At 36.1% G+C, this 16840-nt stretch overlaps 3 protein-coding genes across 10 annotated transcripts in view; 2 read left to right on the top strand and 1 right to left on the bottom strand.

Moving 5' to 3' along the window:
* Positions 1-10473, bottom strand: part of LOC136028329 (uncharacterized) — a 91614-nt gene extending 81141 nt beyond the window's left edge. For 4 of the 8 annotated variants that reach the window (XM_065706109.1, XM_065706105.1, XM_065706111.1 and 1 more), the window contains exon 1: positions 10329-10473. The gene's annotated coding sequence lies outside the window, so the exon portion shown is untranslated. Of the gene's footprint in view, positions 1-6722; positions 6745-9777; positions 9797-10328 lie in introns of those variants that run through there. The other 4 variants (XM_065706110.1, XM_065706106.1, XM_065706108.1 and 1 more) reach the window with 4 other exon arrangements.
* The window catches only part of LOC136028546 (uncharacterized oxidoreductase YjmC-like), a 584142-nt gene that overhangs the window by 446745 nt on the left and 120557 nt on the right, over positions 1-16840 (top strand). The gene's annotated exons all lie outside the window — the stretch shown is intronic.
* The window catches only part of LOC136028332 (uncharacterized), a 60297-nt gene continuing 53907 nt past the window's right edge, over positions 10451-16840 (top strand). Inside the window, exon 1 of the mRNA XM_065706113.1 lies at positions 10451-10540. The gene's annotated coding sequence lies outside the window, so the exon portion shown is untranslated. The remainder of the gene's footprint in view (positions 10541-16840) is intronic.

Below are 16840 nucleotides of genomic sequence, written 5' to 3'. Positions count from 1 at the left end.
CCTATTTTGTGACAAAATCATACCAGTGTACAAATTCAGTTTCGAAAACTTTTCTATTGTCGCAACTTTCCACCAAAATCACGATTGTTAGTTGGGTTACGAAGTTCAGTGAGCATGGGACTGTAGTGGACTTATTTTTTAAAGCCACAGTGGGAACTTACTCAGGCAGGAAAGAGAGTGCAAGGAAAGAAGAAAACATTGCTGTAGGGAGGGACTACACTGTCCAATTAAACGTGAGAACACGCCACAGTGACTCCCTTGTCCTTCCGAGTTCTTGGTTGTGTCTACGCACTGATTTTCTAGGGCTGCGTCCTACTGAGTTCCTTACTGCAGCAATTTTTTCTTCTCTCCTTGCATTCCTTGCATGTCCTTGCACTCCCTTGTCATTCCGAGTTCTTGGCTGCGTCTATGCACTGATTTCCTAGGGTTGCATCCTACTGAGTCCCTCACTGCAGCAATATTTTCCTCTTTTTCCAGCCTGAATAAGTTCCCCCTGTGGCTTTAAAAGACAAGTCCACAACTATTTTGGAGAAATTTGTCCAAAATAGGTCGCAAAATAAGTTGCGACAATGGAAAAGTTTCCGAAACTGAATTTGTACACTTTGGTATGATTTTGTCACAAAATAGGTCTCCAGGGAGAATAAGCTCTGCTGATTTGTCCAAGACATTTTTGGGGCAACTATAGCTGCAAACGATCATCTAGAGGTTCACCTTTCATGTCCTGCAACAGAAAGGACATTTCTTAAAACATGGTTTTTTTTTTATCGAATAAAATATTGGTGCGGATCTTTTTGGGTCATCCTGTACAACTAATATCACTAATAGTAGTACCGCTACTGCTACTAAAGCTAAGGGTATTAAGGCAAATAAATTGGGGAATATTGAAACAGTATCGATATAAATTTTAACACACTATGCGTAGTCATGAGGATGTATCAGTAAGGCTTCAGGAATGAAACTTTCAGCGTGTGTTGAGGAAAGCCAAAGGTGCTTTGTGCATCTTGATGCTAATGCTATGGAAGAGGATGTAAATTTTCAAAAGGGTGACACAGCAATACCTCAAGAATGCCTCACATTATTTCAGGGTAGTTGTGGCAAATTTTGAACTAGCAAGAAGGCAGAATGTGTAAACTATTAATACTACTACTAAGGTCTCTGTAACTAATAATGCTATGTGTATTAAGGGGAAGCTTTAAAGGAACGTTTAGAGGAACTTTCAAATCAACGAAACACTATATACATGCATATTTTCAAAAGGGCATATAAGTAATACCATAAGCAGTGCAATACTATCATTAAGAGACATACAATAGAAACTTTTGAAGGAGCTAATCCGATTGAAAATTTAAAAGTTCTAATACTCCTTTTAAGATTCAGAAGCGAATTCAGAGCAAGCAGCCCTCTTCGCAAGCCCATAAATTTTCCTGACACATCCAATAAAAAGTTTTAGATAGTCATTTTGCTTAGCATACTTGAAGGGTCTAATAACTATGTCTCTAGGGACATTGGATTCCTCAACCCCTGGAAGTTATGAGATTTGGAATTTATGCTTTAAAACTAAAACAAAAGGCACTGTGTGTATGTTGGTTGTCAATGAGACATCTCAGCAAGATCCCAAGACCAACTGAGGGTAGTAAGCTGAAACTTTCAAGGCTACTAATACTACTACTTCTGCTCTTACAATTTAACTTAATCAAAAGAATGTATGTTTATTCTGGTTGTCAAAGAGAATAGATATAATTTTTTGGTATCGGATTAAGCTTAATTTTTCATGGCAGCCATAGGAGGTATAAAACTAAATAAAACAATACTATTTGTGTCAGGATTACAAATATTTGAAGAACTTTCTCCGACATACAATCCATAGCACGTCAAGCTATGGATTCTTATAGAAACAAATCGTAACGATTTCAAAGAATAGGCTATTTGTTTTTCTGCGAAAAAGACTGTGTTCATAAAAAGTGAACAAAATATTAAGATAAAAAACTTTTTCCATGAGCAAATGCCCATTTTCCATGAAAATGAGCATTTTCCATTGCTCATTTTCCATGAGCAATGAGCAAATGCTAAGTAAAATAATCTTCCATGCATAAAACCACCACATATCACCGCCACTATATAAATGAAACCCATAACAAACACAGATTAAACTGAATAACAGAATTAATCTCAAAACGAGCAGAAATTAGCATGAATAGGGCTGACACTCCTTATGCTTTCTAAAGACCAGAACATAATTTGCTCTTTACTAGAAAAAAGAACATGGATTGACAGTTTAATATGCATATGCTAATGTTTATTCCTTAAAGTCTTAATAATCATTGATTTATTAGATTTAAATTAGAGAAAAATGGTTGAAAATCTGAAAAACAAAAGCCAAAAACACTTGACACTAAATAGCTCAAGGAGGTATAGATTTCCTTTATAGCCTCCCCCAGGCCACTCAGCGTGTCCCCAGGTGGCGATAGGGAATGCTCGACAGAAATGAAGGGTGCCCCTACAGGAGGCACGGACCAAGGGGGGACTTTGTCCCTGGGATTCTATATTAGAAACTGGGGCACCGTCGCCCGGGGCCATAAATACAGATGGAGGAAGAAGAAGGCCCCTCGAAAGTACACTCAAAAGGGGCTACCGGCATGTGCACAAGTCCCATGAGTAACAATCTCCCAGTAATGGGTTAAATTGCATGGTGACGCAGAACACCATCGTTGGAGGAACCTCTTATAGGAGGATAATTGCGGCGGGGCGTAAGATTCAGAGCAACGGACAACGGCCTCTGCAAAGGGCTACCTCGACCCTTTTGGGGTACATGTAAGACTTAGGAGCTTCCTGTAAACTCTATTCTCACTTGAAGAGTGGCGCCCCTCGAGGAACTCATAGCCTAGTAAACGAAACAGCATTCACACGGGTTTCTGATTAATGGATAATTCTTCTGGGGTTTGTCGGTTTTGACGAGCGATATCAGACTGAACAAGAGCTAAGACCTCATATGGCACTTGTGACGAGGTCGAAAGAGCCAAGAGCTCATGTGGTATGAGCTCTAGTAAAATTCTAAGAATCAATAGATTGCTTTAAAAGGAAAATTAGAGGCTTAATGTTGGTCGGGATTTAAAATGAGACCTCTGAGTCACGAGGTCCTTAAATATCAAAATTCATTAAGATCCGATCACCCACTCGTTAGTTAAAAATACCTCAATTTTTCTAGTTTTTCCTCTCCCTTCAGCCCCCCAGATGGTCTAATCGGGAAAACAGCTTTATCAGGTCAATTTGTGAAGCTCTCTGACACGCCTACCAATTTTCATCGTCCTAGTACGTCCAGAAGCACCAAACTCGCCAAAGCACTGAACCCCACCTCCTAACTCCCCCAAAGAGAGCGGATCCAGTCCGGTTACGTCAATCACGTATCTACGAAATTTATAATCACTTTCCAAGATTTCCGGTATCCCGCCTCCAACTCCCCCCAATGTCAGCAGATCCGGTCGGGATTTGAAATAAGAGCTCTGAGACATGAGTTCCTTCTAAATATCAAATTTCACTAAGATCCGATCACTCCTTCGTAAGTTAAAAATACCTCAATTTTTCTAATTTTTCCAAATTAACAACCCCCAGCTCCCCCAAAAAGAACTGATCTCTACAAATTATTTCAATCTCATATCTATAAGTTGTCCTTATTCTTCCCATCAAGTTTCATCCCGATCACTCTACTCTAAGAGTTTTCCAAGATTTCCGGTTTCCAAGATTTGTTTCCCCCCTCCAGCCCTCTATGTCCCCGCATCCGATTCGAATTGAAAATAGAGCATCTGAGACATAAGATTCTTCTATATATCAAGTTTCATTAAGATCCGATCACCCATTCGTAAGATACCTCGATTTTCACGTTTTCCAAGAATTCTGGTTTCCCCCTCCAACCCCCTTCAATGTCACTGGATCTGACGGGATTTAAAATGAGAGTTCTATAGCACAAGATCCTTCTAGATATCAAATTTCATTAAGATCCAAACCCCCGTTCGTAAGTTAAAAATACCTCATTTTTCAATTTTTTCCGAATTACCCCCCCCCCACCCCACCAAGGAAAGTGGATCTGGTCCGGTTATGTCAGTCGCCTATCTTGGACTTGTATTTATTCTTTCCACCAAGTTTCATCCTGATTTTCCGCTTTATGCGTTTTCCAAGATTTTCGCCCCCCCCCCTAATGACACTGGACCCAGTCGGGATGAAAAAAAAAGAGATCTGAGTTTCGAGGTCCTTCTAAATATGAAATTTCGTTAAGATACGATTACTCTTTCGCAAGTTAAAAATACCTCATTTTTTCTAATTTTTTAGAATTATCCTCCCCCCAACTCCCCCAAAGAGAGCAGATCCGTTCCGGTTATGTCAATCCCGTATCTAGGACTTCTGCTTATTTTTCCACATAGTTTCATCCCGATCCCTTCACTCCAAGCTTTTTCCAAGAGTTTAGGTCCCGCCCCCCAACATCCCCTTCACCGGATAAGGTTGAAATTTACTATAAGAACTCTGAGACATGATATCCTTCCAAACATCAAATTTCATTAAGATCCGATCACTCCTTCGTAAGTTAAAATACCTCATTTTTCTAATTTTTCAAATTAACCCTCCCTCCAACTCCCCCAAAGAGAGTGGATCCGTTCCGGTTATGTCAATCACGTATCTAGGACTTAAGATTATTTTTCCCATCAAGGTTCATCCCGATCCCTCCACTCTAACCGTTTTCCAAGATTGTAGCCTCCCCTCCAACTCCCCCCAATGTCACCGGATCCGTTCGAGATTTAAAATTAGAACTCTGAGACACTATATCCTTCCAAACTTCAAATTTCATTAAGATCCGATCACTCCTTCGTAAGTTAAAAATACCTCCTTTTTTCTAATTTTTCAGAATTAACCGTCCCTCCCCAACTCCCCAAAACAGAGCAGATCCGTTCCGGTTATGTCAATCACTTATTAGGACTTCTGCTTATTTTTCCCACCAAGTTTCATCCTGGTCCCTCCACTCTAAGCGTTTTCCAAGATTTAAGGTTTCCCCCTCGAACTCCCCCAATGTCACCAGATCTAGTCGGGATTTAAAATAAGAGCTCTGAGACACGACATCCTTCCAAACTTCAAATTCCATTAAGATACCATCACCCGTTCGTAAGTTAAAAATACTTCATTTTTTTTCCGAATTAACGGTCTCCAAACTCACCCCCTCCCGGATGGTCAAATCGGTAAAACGACTATTTCTAATTTAATCTGGTTTGTTCTCTGATACACCTGCCAAATTTCATCGTCCTACCTTACCTGGAAGTGCCTAAACTAGCAAAACCGGGACAGACCGACAGACAGAAAGACAAATTTCAGAATATTATGGAGGTAAGAATTTAAATAATTGGTTGTTATAGTTGAGTTTAATACTAGTTCGGATCTTCAACTTAAGTGCCATAAAAACCTCTTCCTAGGTAATTTATCTACTATGGGCTGCCTCTTCGTAGTAGCATAATATTAGTAGGCATGAATATATAATGAGTCGGAGGTAATAGGCATGAGACTGTCTGTGCAGGATTTCAACTCTTGTTGATAGAAGAGTATCGCCAAGTGCTGGAAACCATGTTGTGACCAAGATAGGCCCAGGATTGCAAAAATCCTCCACTCATGCGGGAGGTCCCAGGGACTTCTTGCTATCTAGTTCAAAGCCGGCTTAAGCGCTTCGGTGAATACTTGAGAAGATATGTTGATCCCGGACCCGCACTGGTTTCTGGGATCATTGCTTTTCCTGAGGCCAAATTAATGATCTAAAGAGCATTCAAATTGGAACTCGGAATGTTACGATATCAAAAAATGAATGTCGTATTGACATTTTGAATGACGAATTCAGGAGATTCGAAATGAACTTATTAGGAGTTTCGGAAACTCATATCCCAGGGGTAGGAAGCACAAAATTAGGTGATATGGAATTTGATTACTCAGGAAGGAAGAATGGGGCACATAGATAGGGAGTAGGGCTCATGATGAATAAGGAAGCTGCTAAGTCTTGTTTAGGCTGGGAAAGTTTTAATGATAGAATACTAATTGCTCATTTTATAACTAAAAAGTTCAGGGGGTCAGTTATAGTAGTATATGCCCCTGTTAAACCGACTGACGAAGACGCTAGGGACTGGGATGAATTTTATTGACAGTTGCAGGAGTAAATAGACAGGATTCCAGGTAGAAATGATATTTGAAACAGTAGGCTGTACAAAAATTTGATTCAATCCGCTTTCTAGGGCTATAATGAAAAAAAGGTTGAGATGGCTAGGGCACGCTCTGCGGAAGAAGGATGACAGATTGCCGAGGATAGCCTTTTCGGCCAACCATCTACAGCTAAACAAAAGGCAGGTCGACTCGGTCAAGGATGGGAGGATGTCGCAAAGAAATATTTAAAGAAAATGGAAACTTCCTGGGAGGGTGTAAAGAGGGAGCATTTGAACAGGTTGGGATGGAAAAGGAGCGTGCGTTGCTACGTTGGCCTCAAGCGGCTTGAAACTGTGATGAGTGGATAGTAGTAGTAGCAGTAGTAGAAAATTTATAAATCGTATTTTTTTCACTAACTTCTATTGGAGCATAATTAATTACATTTGATTATAAAAATTTAATCGGAAAACCAATTTAGCCATTCAGTACGTAGGTTTTACCATATTATCACCAACTTAGCCACGAAACAGAATAGTGATGTTAGTAACAAAACATACCACATTATCATTCAGCAGACCAACGCGCTACTATGCTGGATATTTTGAACATGCTATTGTTATTGTTCATCACTTTTAATCCCCAGATTTCTTCGTCACTATGACTTGTAATCTTGATTTGCCAAACAAAAATATAAAGAAACAGGTTGCATTATTTCTGATGATAACAGAGTTATCATAGAGCAGTCCCATCAAGAACATCCGAATCATATCACTGGAATCGTGAAGTAAAGCTTTGATAAAAATATTAATGATTTGGAAAAAATAAATAATTGGAAAGGCAGACTCATAAGTGTACACTTATTTTTATTCTAAAAGAACTCTTTTTAAGCAAATAAACTAATGACAGAGTTGCTACTGCAGCAATCAGGAAATTTATGTTCTTTTAACCTACATAAGCTTAGAATATTAGGTTCCCTTTTTATTGACCCTGGAATATTTGATCAATTTGATATGACGTTGTTATGACGTCAAGCTTTGTTATGACGTCGTGTTAAGGGAAGTCGGATGAATTATGATTGTTGATGCGATATTATAAAAGGAAACGAATGAGAGTTTGCGAAATCATTGCATGTCCGAACTTTTTGACAGTCTTAGATTTTGTAGAAAATAGTGCATTTGAATCTTTTTTAGGGGAAAAGACGACGGACCAATTCTAGCAGATAATCAAAATCTTCCTTCTCTGCCCTGAATGCTCTAGTCTTCATTGGAAAAGGAGCTCTTAACGATAGGGAACCGCTAGTGAGCAATTTTGGGAAAGAGCTGTGTTGACCCTTGACAGGAAGCAATAGAAATACAACCTGGGACAATTTGGTTAACCAGTGTTCTTCTCGCAGACAAACTTCTTCGAAACCCTTTCCATCTAGTTGAAAAGTCGGATAATCGATAAGAGCTCGTGACGAATCTTTGACACGGCCAGGCTACTTTTAAGTGCTCTTAAAGTGCTCTACTTTTAAGAAGCTCTTTTATTAAACAGTTCACTTGCCTTTCAAAAGAAGGTCCAAATTTCTTTCCTAGATGAATGGGTTGTACTGTTCTTAGATTGATTGTGAACCGTCGACCATTGCAAGGTTCGCAGGTGCCATTTTCCACTAGATCACATTGCCAATGTTTGTTTAGAATACACAAAGTTTTCTGTTCAACCACCAAAAAATCAGTCACCATCAATTCAGCCCCCAAACAACCCAAACACCCTGAACTCAGTTACCTTAAATTCAATTACCAGTCATATCTACCAACTTTAACCGAACCCTATATAGCTCAACCACCACATGACTCAGCCACTGTCAGCTCACCTGCATTGACTCAACCACCTTTTAACTCATATTTGTTGTAATTCAGATCTGTTGATCAATCACCAAGGCCTGATGAGCAGTCACTACCCTGGCGATCCGATCAGTGTGAGGACTTCTCAAATAAAGTTCAACATTAAACAAGCAGTTATATTTCCTCTGTGTCAGCTAAAAAACTTTTTAGGGGAGTAGCTTCAAATTGGAAATGAACACTGAAATGAATTCCAAATTGGAAATGAAGACAGAATTGAATAATGAATAGGCAATTACTGGTAAGAAGCCCCGCAGAGGTCAATAGAAGAGTCTAGTCGCCGAGAAAGATGAAAAAACGAATATAATCCTTGGGAACACCAGTCAATGACTTTTGAAGTAATAGATTGGTATCATGATCTTGTCCCTTATCATTCCAGACAATATATTCCCAGAATAATTTTTACTTTGGGCCATAGAGATATCTTGGAGGATCTAGAGGGATCAGAATTATTTTTAGGTGATGGCACATTGAAAGTTTTGCCTAGGTTTTTTTCCTAGCTATATGGAATGCATACAAAGGTCTGAGATTCATACCCATCATGTATTTTTTTTGCCATATAAAGCAAAAAACACACATTGAGGCATGCTACAAGCACTTAAAAATTTGGTGCCAAGAGCCAATCTCACTAGAACTCTGATACATTTAGAAAAAAACTGATATAAATACTTTTCGAGTTAATTTTCTGAATTCTACGTTATATGGACGTTTCTCTAATTTTGAACAGTGTATCACAAGAAAAGTTCAAACACTGGGCCTCAAGCAAAAGGTTGAAACTGACTCGATTTTAATATCCTCGTCAAAATTATCTCCGCCTTAGCTCTTATTCCACTACAAGATTCTGTCGCCTTAGGCCAATTTCCTATGGTGGTAATTGTGGTTCTCTCGAATTAAATTAATTGTTGTAAATTGATAGATAGCGTCCTAGATTGTTAGTGGTCAATTCCATCAACTGCTATCAAAATGGCACTGTTGTCAAGATATTCAATGCTAGTACATGATTATGTAAAATTAACCCATATATTTGAATGTTTTTCTCTGCAACCATCAATCCAAACTTTATAGTACAACTATTGTTAGATATTCTTGTAGAATTTTTTCCAACACATAAATAGTAGGTCATAATTTGGATTTTTATTGACAAAAAAATAACTAATTTAAAATTACCTTTTCTTAACTAATAAAACAGACTATGTCAATTAAAACGATCAGAAATTAATTTCGATTTTTTTTTCCTGGAAGGAAAATTAAACCGAAAATTAAACCAAAGATTAGCAGAAATAAAGTCAAATAATTTTCGAGCGTAAAACTTTCATAAATGACCATCAATAAATAAATGAAACCCGAGACGAGCAGAAATCACAATAAATAACCAAATCAAACTCAGCTGTGCTGAGTGGAATAAAGTATTGATGTTGTTTTATAGTTATGCAAAACAAATAACTAAATCAAACTAAAATTAACAGAAACTACCACAAGTCCAAAATGTCTTTTAAATAGCAAAGCGTAGTTGCATTTGTCGAAAACAAAATACATTTAGATATGTTTCCTTTTTTAAGACTTCAATAAATCCAAACTATCAAGTCTTTCAGTAATGAATATTAGTACACATCAAACTGAAAATCCACTTTCATCTCATTTATTTTTTTTCAGTAATCTTGGTTAAAATGATGATTTTTTTTTTTATGTTAGAGGAATAAAAACACAAAAACGTATTCGCATAAATTATTACCGGTACTGCAAATTTCTTTTATATCTACCTCGTTCATACCGGAATACAAAACTGGTTAAAAAGTATTGTGCGACAGATATTAGTGGTGCTTTCGAAAGATTATCTGCGAAGCTAGCTATTGAAGCGCTTTATAGGCTAGGATGTTTTCATCGCCTTATCCGTCTTTTTTCTGTATGTGATTAAATTTGTTTTTTTTTTGTATTACTTTTGCTGTTTTTCTTTTGTATTTTACTCCACTTAACGTCTGTTTTGTGAAGTGGATGATAATTAAATTATTATTATTATTATAGCTTGAAATACAAATTGTTTTGTTGGTGTCCACAAAAATTTGAGCCAAGCTTTTTACTTAAATGTTCATTTAATAACTAAAAGACGAACCGTTACTCTGAAGGAAATATGAAAACTATTTAAGAATCATAGTTTTAGAACCACCAAACGAAAAAATTAGAAAATCCCGGTTTTCAGGTATGAATAGACCTAGGATGAATCCAGGGGACAATAAGTTTCTACATTTCCATGTCCATGGAATTTCAAGTATTGCTTTTACTTACATTTGTTGATATGTTTCCAATAAGCCTTTTAACTATTTCTTATAAGTTTATCTGTTAAAAAGTGTGTTATGACTAGCTATCAGAAAAACTTTTTACTTGGCTTTTTGTTAAGCACCGGTTACGAAAGAACAGAAATATGCACTGATAAGACAACATCCAAACCTTTATCTACGCTGATAGAAATAAAAGCAGGTCAAATCAAGAAAATAAAAGTATTTGCTGATAAAAAATTTTAATATAACAATAGAAAGTAAAGTTCAACTTGTAAGAATGTTTTACATCAGTGGCAAGGCATAATCAGACTAATCACAACACTCGTCCTGTTTTATGAGTACTCATAATTGGTTCAAAACTTGATGGCTGATAGCTAAAAAAACTGATGGCTAAAAGTTATACGTTATACGAGCATCCATTCCACGAGAAAAATACATACTCCCAGGGAATAAATTAGAGCGCCTTTTCCCGGGCCCTGGTGAGTTGTATCGACACCAGAGTTTTTCTTATCTAACCTTTTAATAGAATGGCTATCTCAAGATTTTTATTGAATGGGTTTGGGAAAAAAAAGGCGTGCCCTCTTGACTCTTAAAAACTGAACTAGAACTTTCAATTTTCAATCAAATGAGCTCACTCTTAAGTTTATACGAGCATCCCTTTCTTAAGAACAATATATGCCCCCAAGACATAACTTGCAATGCCTGCCCCGAGGCCCTGGGGGGCTAGGTCGATCCCAGAGTTTTCGTTATTTGATCTTTGAACTATTTTTAAAAAAATTGCTACCTCGAAATTCTTATCGTGTGGGTTTGAGGAAAAAATGGCCTTGGGGGAGGGCTAGTTGCCCTCTGATTAATTTTGACTCTTAAAAAGCGCAATAGAACTTCCTATCTCCAATCGAACGAGCCCCCTCCGAAGTCTATGCGACGACCCTTTCCATATGAAGTGCCTTTGAAAAAAAATGAATATATAAATAAATAATAAGACTTTAAAGCCGTATGGCTTTTACTTTAGGCAACGCTATAGCGTTGTGAAAAGCCACTAAACTGCAATTTACAGCCTGCCCTAAAAAGCTACAGGGTATGCCAAAGCAGGTTTAAGTGGTTGTCTTAAACTGTGTTTTAGGGTTTAAAGTATGTAAACTCTAGCTAATCTGTGCAAATGCCAAAGTTTTTCTTGCTGAGTTGAGGGTAAACTATACGAAGTTTCTAGTCCTCTTCTGATTTCACTGTAACAAACCCACTACAAAATAGTGATTCAGTCTAGACTGTGTAAGATTGGTTGCGGCCATAGTTGTGTCCCTGTGTCCTGGTCGTCATTTATATTCCCTGTGTCCCGGTTGTCATTTGTGTCCCGGTGTCCCGGTCTGTATAAACATTCATTTTTGAATTGGTATATGATGAAATAAATTTTTGCGTTTTTCCCCTTTTTTTCTTTTTAGTTTTTTTTGGTTTTTACCTTTTTTTAGTTTTTTTAGTTTTTTCTTTTTATTTTTTTTTTGTAGTTTTTACCTTTTTAGTTTTTTTATTTTTATTTTTTTTAGTTTTGTTTTTTCCTTTATTTTTCACTTTTTTCCTTTTTTTATTTTTTTCTTTTTTAGTTTTTTTTTAGTTTTTTAGCTTTTTGAGTTTTTTTTAGTTTTTATTTTTTTAATTTTTTTGTAGTTTTTACCTTTTTTTAAGTTTTTTTTAGTTTTTTTTTGGCTTGAATATATTGGTTTTTGAATTGGTATATGATGAAGTAATTCAGACGTCATATGCTGACAGACAGACAGACAGACATAAAACACAAACAACTTATTTTTATATATATATATATATATATATATATATATATATATATATATATATATATATATATATATATATATATATATATATAGATTATAATAAAACCTAAAAACCAATAAAATTTACATAGTCCCCATTTATAATGAGCTATCTATTCCAAGTAATTTAATTAATTTTTAAGTTACTATAGGAGATAATTCGTTCTCTTAAAATTCTGAATTTTTGTAATCCTTTGTTAAAATACACACAAATATTTGTACAATTACCAACTTTTGCTCATTACGCTAATTAATATCTTTTAATAGTGTGTCTTTTCAAAGATTTAAATCCCGGACAGGCCCAGCTTTTATCATTAACAGGGAATTTTTAATTGATAAGGTACTTTTATCAATTAAAAATTCCCTGTTAATGATAAAAGCTGGGCCTGTCCGGGATTTAAATCTTTGAAAAGACACACTATTAAAAGATATTAATTAGCGTAATGAGCAAAAGTTGGTAATTGTACAAATATTTGTGTGTATTTTAACAAAGGATTACAAAAATTCAGAATTTTAAGAGAACGAATTATCTCCTATAGTAACTTAAAAATTAATTAAATTACTTGGAATAGATAGCTCATTATAAATGGGGACTATGTAAATTTTATTGGTTTTTAGGTTTTATTATAATCTATATATATATATATATATATATATATATATATATATATATATATATATATATATATATATATATATATATATAAATAAGTTGTTTGTGTTTTATGTCTGTCTGTCTGTCTGTCAGCATATGACGTCTGAATTACTTCATCATATACCAATTCAAAAACCAATATATTCAAGCCAAAAAAAAACTAAAAAAAACTTAAAAAAAGGTAAAAACTACAAAAAAATTAAAAAAATAAAAACTAAAAAAAACTCAAAAAGCTAAAAAACTAAAAAAAACTAAAAAAGAAAAAAATAAAAAAAGGAAAAAAGTGAAAAATAAAGGAAAAAACAAAACTAAAAAAAATAAAAATAAAAAAACTAAAAAGGTAAAAACTACAAAAAAAAATAAAAAGAAAAAACTAAAAAAACTAAAAAAAGGTAAAAACCAAAAAAAACTAAAAAGAAAAAAAGGGGAAAAACGCAAAAATTTATTTCATCATATACCAATTCAAAAATGAATGTTTATACAGACCGGGACACCGGGACACAAATGACAACCGGGACACAGGGAATATAAATGACGACCAGGACACAGGGACACAACTACAACGGGGACGCCGGGGGGCACAGGGGGATATGTAAATGACGACGGGGACACATGGAATGTTCGATTAGCAATCACCACCAACAAAGCTCAAGGGCAATCATTAGAATCATGAGGTATAACTAAAAAAAACTAAAAAAAGGTAAAAAACTAAAAAAAAGACCAATTCAAAAACGAATGTATATACAGACCGGGACACCGGGACACAAATGACGACCGGGACACCGGACACAGGGAATATAAATGACGACCGGGACACTAAAAGATAAATTACAGACTGGGACACCGAGACACAAATGACGACCGGGACACGGGGAATATAAATGACGACCGGGACACAGGGACACAACTACAACGGGGACGCCGGGGGGCACAGGGGGATATATAAATGATGACGGCGACACAGGGAATGTTCGATTAGCAATCACGATCAACAAAGCTCAAGGGCAATCATTAGAATCATGAGGTATAGATCTGAATACGGATTGTTTTTCCCATGGACAATTATAGGTTGCATGTTCAAGAGTCGGTAAACCTGACAATCTATTTATATACACAGACAGTGGGACATCGAAGAATGTTGTATATTCGCAAGTTTTACGTAGTTAAAAACATATATATATATATATATATATATATATATATATATATATATATATATATATTCACAGGTGGGACACAGGGACACAACTACAATGGCGCGTAACGACTTACGCGTGCGGGGGGCTTGGGGGGGGGGGGTTGCGCCAAGCGCCCCCACCAACTAGGTGTTGGGGTTGCGTGAAGCGCCACCCCAACAGCTAGTAAATTATAAAAAGCAACCAACTCTTGCCTATACTAACTTTATAGGCAACTTAACTATAGTTTAGGCTTCTACAATTATATTTTAAGTCGATGTACTAAAAATTCCATCTAACGGTCTTTAAGAAGAATGACTTTGGGAATGGTCTGGACTCCTTTCAGACAGCTACAGATAAAAATGCCCTTGACATTGAGGTCAATGTTAACCCCAAAACACAGGAAAATAATTCTAATGTCTTACCACTTGAAATTCTGCTGATGCGACTATGAAATCATTTGATACTGGCACTGGTGTGAATGTTCCTCCCTATCGTTTCTTGTCCACGAAGAAGAGGAGACCTTTTGCCCATGATAAGTAATTTCTATCGTTTCAAAGATGAAAGTCTCATAGTGATGTAGCAAAGAGCGAACTCAAGCCCAATGGAATTGGACCTTGCTGCTATTTTATATTTTGAATTTAATTACTTGAAATTGCCTTAAATTCAATATGTTAAAAGTTCTCCCCGACGAAGAGTCTAACCACGGTCTTCCGCGTGATTATATTAAGAGACGATCATTACAAGAACATACCTTACCAAGCTAGCTGCCTGATTTTTTCATCATAACATATCACAAAAATAGATATCATAATAGATAATTTCAATATATTTAGCTGTTTATATGTTATAACTGTTATAGGTAGATACCTGTATATTTATCTTATCTTCCCTTTTTAAACAAGCATTAATTACTTGTTTATACATATATTTATCTATGTATATATTTATAAATGGTTTTCAATATTGGCTTGCAATTTTTTTTTTTATAATTGGCATCCTTGGATTTTTTTTTGGCCTGAAAGAAGATTTTGATCAGTCAGAATTTTAAAAAAATTGAGAGATTAATTTTCCCCTGAGTTTGTTTTACTATTCCAATCGAAAAGGGGCCATAAGCTTTTTCCTGTGTGTATATGTCTACAAGTAATGTGGTAACAGTACATTTGTGTTCACGTCTATGTCAAAGGGTGAAAAAACTTAATGTTTCATGCATGGAAAAGTTTTCAAAGTAAAGTGCAAAGACACTTACAGTTAGAAAAAAAGGACCACAAGAATCAGAACGTGTCAAAATTGAAGGTAAGAAGACATGTGGCAGCGACAATCAGAGCAACTCAAAAACGAAAGTGAAAAAAAAGTTTTGTGTGGCTAGAAAATATAAGAAAGTGAGAATCAGAACTTGTCTAAAACGAAAGTGACGATTAAAAACAGTCGCAGTTAGAATACTTGTGACAGCGAGAAACAGAACGAGTCGAAAATGAAAGTGAAGAATAAATAATTGTGTGGATAGTAGACATGCAACAGTCAGCATCAGAACGTGTCAAAAATGAAGAAGAAAGAGTGAAGAAGAAAGAAATATTGGGTTGAAAGACCAACATCGTTGCAATCTTTGACACCAAAAAGTTGTCAAGCACAAACCTAAAAAGATGCCGTAAACTAAATATGTGAATATTATGAGTCATTGGGACCTTTCGACAATACATTTATTCATTGTGGTGTCCTCTATTTTCCAAAGGAAAGAGGTGCAAACAAAGGTAATGTACTGGGAGATTGCTGGTGACATGGTCAAATTGCACCTCCCTAAATTCCAAATGAATTGGCTTGCCTTTTTTAAGAAGTCACTTACTCTCAAAAGAGCTCCACAAACTTAAATTCATGCCTCGCTCTAGCTTAATTTAACGAAAGTAATGGTCATACCATAAACAGTCTAAAGGTGTTTAGCTTTCAAACAGCTGCACAAATTTACCACAAAGTCAATCTAGCGTCACATCTAATACAAACCACTAAAAGTGATTTTGAACCACCTTTACATGGCCAAATGTACTTTTTAGACCTCGGTAAAACTGTTGAAGAGCGTCTCGCAGATCCTTTACATTATGGGATCTCCAGCTGGAATGCTGGAATTACATTTATATCTCCAGTTGGAATGTCAGACTAGAGAGTGAGTTAGTTACTGCCGACACCTTATGCAAGTCGTTCAAATCTAACATGATTTGAATTAGAGAAGTATTGTATCGCTTCTCGTTCGGAACATACCAAAATCAATCGCTGCAGCCTGTAACGCCTGACTTGCTTCAGATTGGTGGAAGATTTCGCATTTCGGTGGAAGATTGTTCAACAATTGTAGGAGACAGAATGGTCGACGACTTTGCATTATGTTGGAAGACTTCAACAATGTCTTGTCGATACAGATATTCCTATTGAAAGTATTTCCATTCAATAGATAAAATACATACAGAAATTATTATGGCAAATATCTACACGGGTGCTATACGACTTCTCAACGAATAGGTTTGAAATTAAAACCAATCGTTGGCAGAAAATTAATGCAACCTTCGTCATTCATTGACTCAACACGCTACTTCACTGAATGTCTTGAAGATGACTTGGATATTGTTCGTCACTCTAAACCCCCAAATTCATTTATGACTACGACTTGTAATCCTGATTGGCCCGAAATTTAATAAGCAAAAAGTGTTAAATCTGAAGATTATGACTTTATCATAGAACAGCCCTCTTAAGATTTTCTTGATCTCGTTGCTCGAATTGTAAAATTGAAATTTGAGGGAACAATCGATGATGTCGATAAAAGACGCATATTTGTAAAGGTTGCAGCATAAGTGCATACGCATATGACCCACGTGTC

This window comes from Artemia franciscana, chromosome 6 (genome assembly GCF_032884065.1).
Source record: "Artemia franciscana chromosome 6, ASM3288406v1, whole genome shotgun sequence".
NCBI lineage: Eukaryota > Metazoa > Arthropoda > Branchiopoda > Anostraca > Artemiidae > Artemia > Artemia franciscana.
Note: the sequence above shows the minus strand (reverse complement) of the source record. Positions and strands in the feature narration are given on the sequence as shown.